This window comes from Paralichthys olivaceus, chromosome 1 (assembly GCF_024713975.1).
Source record: "Paralichthys olivaceus isolate ysfri-2021 chromosome 1, ASM2471397v2, whole genome shotgun sequence".
NCBI lineage: Eukaryota > Metazoa > Chordata > Actinopteri > Pleuronectiformes > Paralichthyidae > Paralichthys > Paralichthys olivaceus.
Window position 1 is genome coordinate 17,268,923 of NC_091093.1, and position 6,123 is coordinate 17,275,045.

Genomic DNA, 6,123 nt, shown 5'->3' on the forward strand with positions numbered 1-6,123 from the left:
GTCTTTCTTTAACATTGTGAGATATGGAGTTCTTCAACCCTTTCACAGATTCCCAGGGAATAATTCATGGATCTTGAAAACTCTGGCATATTTATGGGACTGAGTGAGTGAAGTCCGGTGCAGCTTGATTGTATCTAAGGGGACTGTTGGGCCTTGGCGGAGGAATGTGCTCTACCATTCACTGCAGGGTGTGAGTATTTCATTAAATCAAATATACGATATCACCTCTTGTAGGTGACATGTTTTTGCACCAAATGGATGTTTTCAATGAATCTTGACATGTAGAGGTCAAAGCTCACAGCGAGTTGGAGAAAGACGGTGCTGCTCACTGGTGTTTGTCTCGAGTGTGAAAGTTGAACAAATGTTTCATTAGCAAATGGAACGAGCTGTGAATGACAAGCAAACAGCGCTGCATGCTGTGTGCGACTTCACTGTGTTGTGTGTGTGTGTGTGTGTGTGTGTGTGTGTGTGTGTGTGTGTGTGTGTGTGTGTGTGTGTGTGTGTGTGTGTGTGTGTGTGTGTGTGTGTGTGTGTGTGTGTGTGTGAGGAGGCTTGCACATACGGTAGTTCATGTCGTGTCTGTTGACTGAGGGAGCGTGATATGTGGCTGTAACATTCATGAGTCCTGCAGCTGTCTCACCAGTGATGCAGGGAGAAAGATATTCTCTGATTTGTGGGTGAATCTGTCGAAGGAAAAAAAAAAGACAGAGTTGTATGAAGCTGGTTGTAAAACATAGTCATGGGAATGATTTATTAACTTTTAACATTCTTACGATTGTTTTCTTTTAAACATTCACCAGACATGGCTAGTTTATTGCATATGCGTGTGGTCAGAGAGCAGCATTTCCAGTGATTGCTCGTCTGTTAAATACACAGACACTGGCATTACAGTTATTACAATCAGATCTGCTCAGCTCGGTGGAGCCTGAACTGTACCAGGTGTTATTGGACATGTTGGTGCTGATGCTCATCACAATTTTGTCATATTTACAGATAGTGGAGCTTTAATAAATATCTTAAATTTAATATTATATCTTATGTGAAATACTCACCTCATGAACAACTTTGCTCCTTTTTTTATTCTACAGAAATTTGCTTAATGTGAATGTATCTCCAGCAGCATTTGTTAACTATAGGACTATCTGTGTTTGATTGTAAGCAAGATTACACAAATACTATTGGATGGATTTCCATGAAACTGAAACGGCTTGATATCACTGAGAATAATTGACGGATGAAAAGAAATCAGACAATTTTTGGGGCCTGATATCCGTGCAAATAAGTGTGATAAGTGTGCAAAATTGGTGCGGATCCAAATAAAATTCCTGATCCAGTGAATTTAAATTTGGTTTCATAAGGGGACTGTTGGGCCTTGGGGGAGGTATGCACTCTGCTGAGAGCCAGCCAAAGACCAACTTGTTTAAAAAAATGTTACTTCTAATTTCGACATAGTAATAACAGGAGCAGTATTTGGCCTCAAAGAGTCTGCTCTCAAAACCATGCTCAAAAACAGCACCTCAGAAAATCTACATTGCTATATACTGGATGAGGAAGGTACATTTTATCACAAGTTAAATCATCACTATAAACTGACATGTGTATGTCCCCCATTTCCTGCGAATTCCAGGATTCATTAGACAAACTCGTCGTCTGTCTGTGAAACTCAGTGTGAGTCTGTGTGGCCGTCGGCAGCAGCATCAGTGTTTGTTTGTACACATGGTAAACTGTTCTCCTGTGAAAATCTCCATGGTCCTGCCTGATTTCACACTTTTAAATGTTTTCAGAGTAAAGGCCCGTCACTCTTTTCCCAACAGCAGCAGAAGCAGCAGCAGCTTGTGTGTGGCAGTCTTCCACTTAATTTTGTTCTGTTTTGCAGCGAGAACATGTGCTTCTAATATTCAGTACAGCTCAATAAAATACACATGCACTGTAATTGTACTATATACACACTCTGCTGTTTTGTTTCTTAAGATTTTGTTCCTTATTTTTCCACCAACACATTTTCGTTGCCAAAGTTAAAATTAGCTGATCAGCCCTGAGAGATAAGAATGTCACAACACAAGCGTTCTGTGTTTTTTCTTTTCTATAGAGCAATGTTTACAGTTCAAAAGCCATAAAACTGACCACAAATGGAAAAGGCATAGTGTAGCTGTAATGAGTTATCCTTGTGTAGTTAGGTCTAGCAGATGGACAACACGTTTATTTTGAAGCCCTGCAGGCTGTACTCACTTGTCAACACTGGATGGCAGTAGTGTATCTTTGTTCATTGCTGGCAGCCTGAGCTTTTATTCACATGTAACAGTTTTTACATATATCTTTAAATAACAGATTCTTATTCTAGTGCGAGATGCATTGTTGAGTCTGTTTCTTTCTCCTCTGGATGTGTTTAAAGCTATGCATCAATGAGGAACTTATATTAAAGTTAGGGCCACAATCCTCAAGGGATCTGGAGGATCAACAGCTGTCGGTGGTTATTTGAGACAAAGAGCTAAAGTTACTGTGTGATTCCAGATAGTGAGTGTCTGTCTTTCAAAGGTGTGGTACATGTCCCAGGTGAGGCTGCAGTCTCACACCTGGCTGCCCAGATAACAGCAGCAGCCTCTCTGCTCTCACCACGACAGGAGATTGTTCAGATATGATGCGGATACATCTGCGCGTGAAAGAACTCCCACAATCTGCTGCTCGGAAAGCTTTGCATAACAATCCTGAGGCACTAGAAAGAGAGAGAGACAGAGAGAGAGAGAGAGAGGAGGAGGAAAAGGAGGGGTAGAATGGGTTGAGGCCCGTGATGCGTGGTGTGGGCCAAGAAGCTGCCAGCATCCCAGCCGCTCCATGTCTGGCCTGGCACAGCATTAAGCAGGCTGTTTTGGGGCCTGTCAAAAGCTCATCACGGCAAGGAAGCCGTCTCTGTGGGGATGCTGCGGGGGTGCCAGGGCACGGCAGGGGGGAGAAACCAGAGACCCTGCCCAGCAGCTTGGGCATAATGAGGAGGAAAATTCTTATTCTTGTATTCCCATTAATTTTACAACAATTCACTTTTGTCCGACTTTTTTTTCCCTCTTTTCAATCATTTTTATGCTTCACAATCTCTTTGTTTCCTCGCTGCGTCTTGTATTCGGTGAGACATGAGCCCTCGATCATATGCAGTTAAAGATAAAGATAGATAAAGTCACACAACTTGTTATAACCATTCTTTTCCATTATCCGACGCACATTTCCAACACAAGTGAAAAGCACTGTTGATTATCCCAGTGTATTGTGTTCAGTAACTGGCTGCTTGAGGGATTATAAAACTCTGGGTAATGTCACTCGTGGCAATCAAGTAGTTTACAAGTGTGTTAAGGTATAATTTCTTGGCCAGCGTTGTTTGTGACATCAATCTAAAGCAGTCCAGAAACAAGGGCGTGCAAAAACAACATAATATTGTTTTTCATTACTGCTTGAGTGAAATCATGCCCCTTGATTTGAGAACATCCCAACTAACAAGCACCAGAAGTGTAAATTCAGCTCCTCGGGACTCCGGCCAAATCTTCCAAATTTCACTAAAAGTGTCATGAGGCACAACGTTGAAAACATTAAAAAAAATGTGTTGATGCCAAGTCCTTTTTGTGTTGCAGGTGTGAAACTGTGCGTGCTTGTTGGAAATCACTTAAAAGTTGAAGGACAGTCAGTTCGCTGCATCTCCCCTCGGCTGGCAGCTGGTGAGTTAGCGTACATTTCTCCGGGTAATTCCTCTTTATTTGCAAAATTACGTTCATAAAATCTGAATCGGATGGTTACATCTGACACTGGATCTTGTGTCTTACAACAATAGTAAAACTGTGCAGTAAAAAGCAAAGAAAAGGCAGAAATCCTCTTCCGTCCAACAATTATGGGGCCTCTATATGGAGTAGTTGGCTCGTTTATATGCTGTAATGTTGTGACCATTCCAAGCCCCGAGGCCAGGTGTTTTTGATTGCAGTATAGCACGTCGAAGCACAGACTCCGCAGCACGGCTCCGGCCCCCACAGGATGGTTGGATACGACTCTGATAAACCAGAGGGAGATCGAGTGGGAGTGAGAGGCCCAGACTGTTTTCCTTATTTATTTATTAATGTTTTGTTTTCCCTGCGCGGAGCTGTCAGACAGACAGGCAGCTACACCCTCTTATTAGATGACTTCCTTCGCTGTGTAAATATATTCCAGCTGAGACGTAACTTCTCCGTGTGCAAAGTGTTTTGATAAACAGCCGCAGACAAGGACAACATTGAGTTTCACAGCACAAACAGGGGAAATTCTGGTAGAGGGAGTAGAACCAGTGTTTCAGGGACAAAGACACAACAGAGCAGAAACAACAGTGACTTCACTTTTATTTGATTGAAAACAATTCGTACATTTTCTCTGCATGTTCTAGATGTTTGGGTTTTTGGGGTGTATGCACACGTCTTTGAATTCCCATCTCTTGCATTCTCCTGAGTGTCGTTTTCATCTCAGACTTCCCTAATGTATGTGTGTTTATAACGTGGCAGACAACAAGGACAACAACCTGCTGTTAAAATCATCCTCTAAGTTTTGCACAAAAGCAAAAAGATCCAGTGACTGGTAAAGAGTTTGGATTAGCTGCGTGGGAGTCAACGTGATAATGTCGCCCTCTAGTGGTAGCAATTCTGTTTGGGGGGAGGCCTCCATGTAATTTTATTTAGAGACACAGATATCTCATACAAGACTTGATTATTAGGAGTAAAAACATCGGCCTTATCTCTGGCAGTTTCTGCCACCATTCCCAGAATACTAAAGATTATATCTGCATTTGACTTTCCAAGTTTTGAACTAAACACACGATCAGACAAACACACAGGCTTTTTTTTAATCATATCATACCTTTGATCTCAAACATAAAACCAAAAGAGAGCATCTGAAATATTTGGCATAATCCTCCGTTGCAGATAAAGTGTGCATATTGAAGGATTTGCGATAAATGTGAACCAAAATATTGTAAACCGAGCTGCGTAAAAAGCTCAGAGATGCAGAGTGGGTTGGTTGGTTTTCTGGCTGCTGTGCAACACCTTCAAATAAAAAGTTTATATTCATTATTAACCGTAACTAAATTACTTGATATAATAATTCTTTAACTTTATTAGCTCTTTGTTGTTGTTAGATGGGATAGAGAGGGTTTAGGAATTTGGACATTTTGTTATTCATTATAATTTAATAGACCTTAAATGCTATATATACAATATTATAAACAAACTTTATTGCTATTGCACTTTTCAAGAAAGCAACAAACCAATAGCTGGTTAAAAGCCATTTTGTGAAAATACATATTTAAAAGACTTTTGAATTTGATTTATATTTTTGCACAGTGTAAAGGAAAGACTTGTATATAGTCTGTATGTGTTTGTCCTTTACGACATTAATTAAACCTGACTTGCACTTTGATGAGACAGTTATTTCACATCCTAAGAAATGACAGGGGACATTAAAAGGGACCAAGTGAGCGATTCACATGAGTCGCACCCTTTTTTTAAAACGTCCTGAAATTTAAAACAATCAGAGTCTGCATGACATCCCCTCTGACATAACAATAACACGCGGGATGGAGAGCAGAGGAGTATTCATTTATACTGAGGGTAGAGTGTCACTAACTGAATCCATAAAGGCTGTTTGTCTTCCTGTTGCTCTTTCCTTCTCTCTTAGCATAAAACATAACAACATTACAAAGAGGGCCATGACCAATCAAGAATGCTTTACACTTTGACAAACATTTACAGGCTGCACATGGTCCTGGTTGCTGTGTGCATACGTCCCTGCCTCAGAGCCTACAGGTGCCACAGCAGCAGCTAATAAAATGCATAATGTGGAGGAGCCTGGATGCAGCAGGAGAGAACGAGGCCGCGCTCCTCCTCTGTGACATGTTTTTCAAAGCTGCGTTCAGGCAGGTGAAGATAGTCAGACTGTTGCTATAACATCCCGGCTCTCATTCCTGCAGAAAGTGCATTAGATTGTGGATATGTACAGTACCTAACATAGACTGTGTATAAACGACATGACAGCTCCGCAAAAGTGAAGCCAAAATATCTCTGGCTGGCTGGCTGCAATCAAGTTCATGACTCCTGGCTCCTCCATGTCAATGGATGGGACATG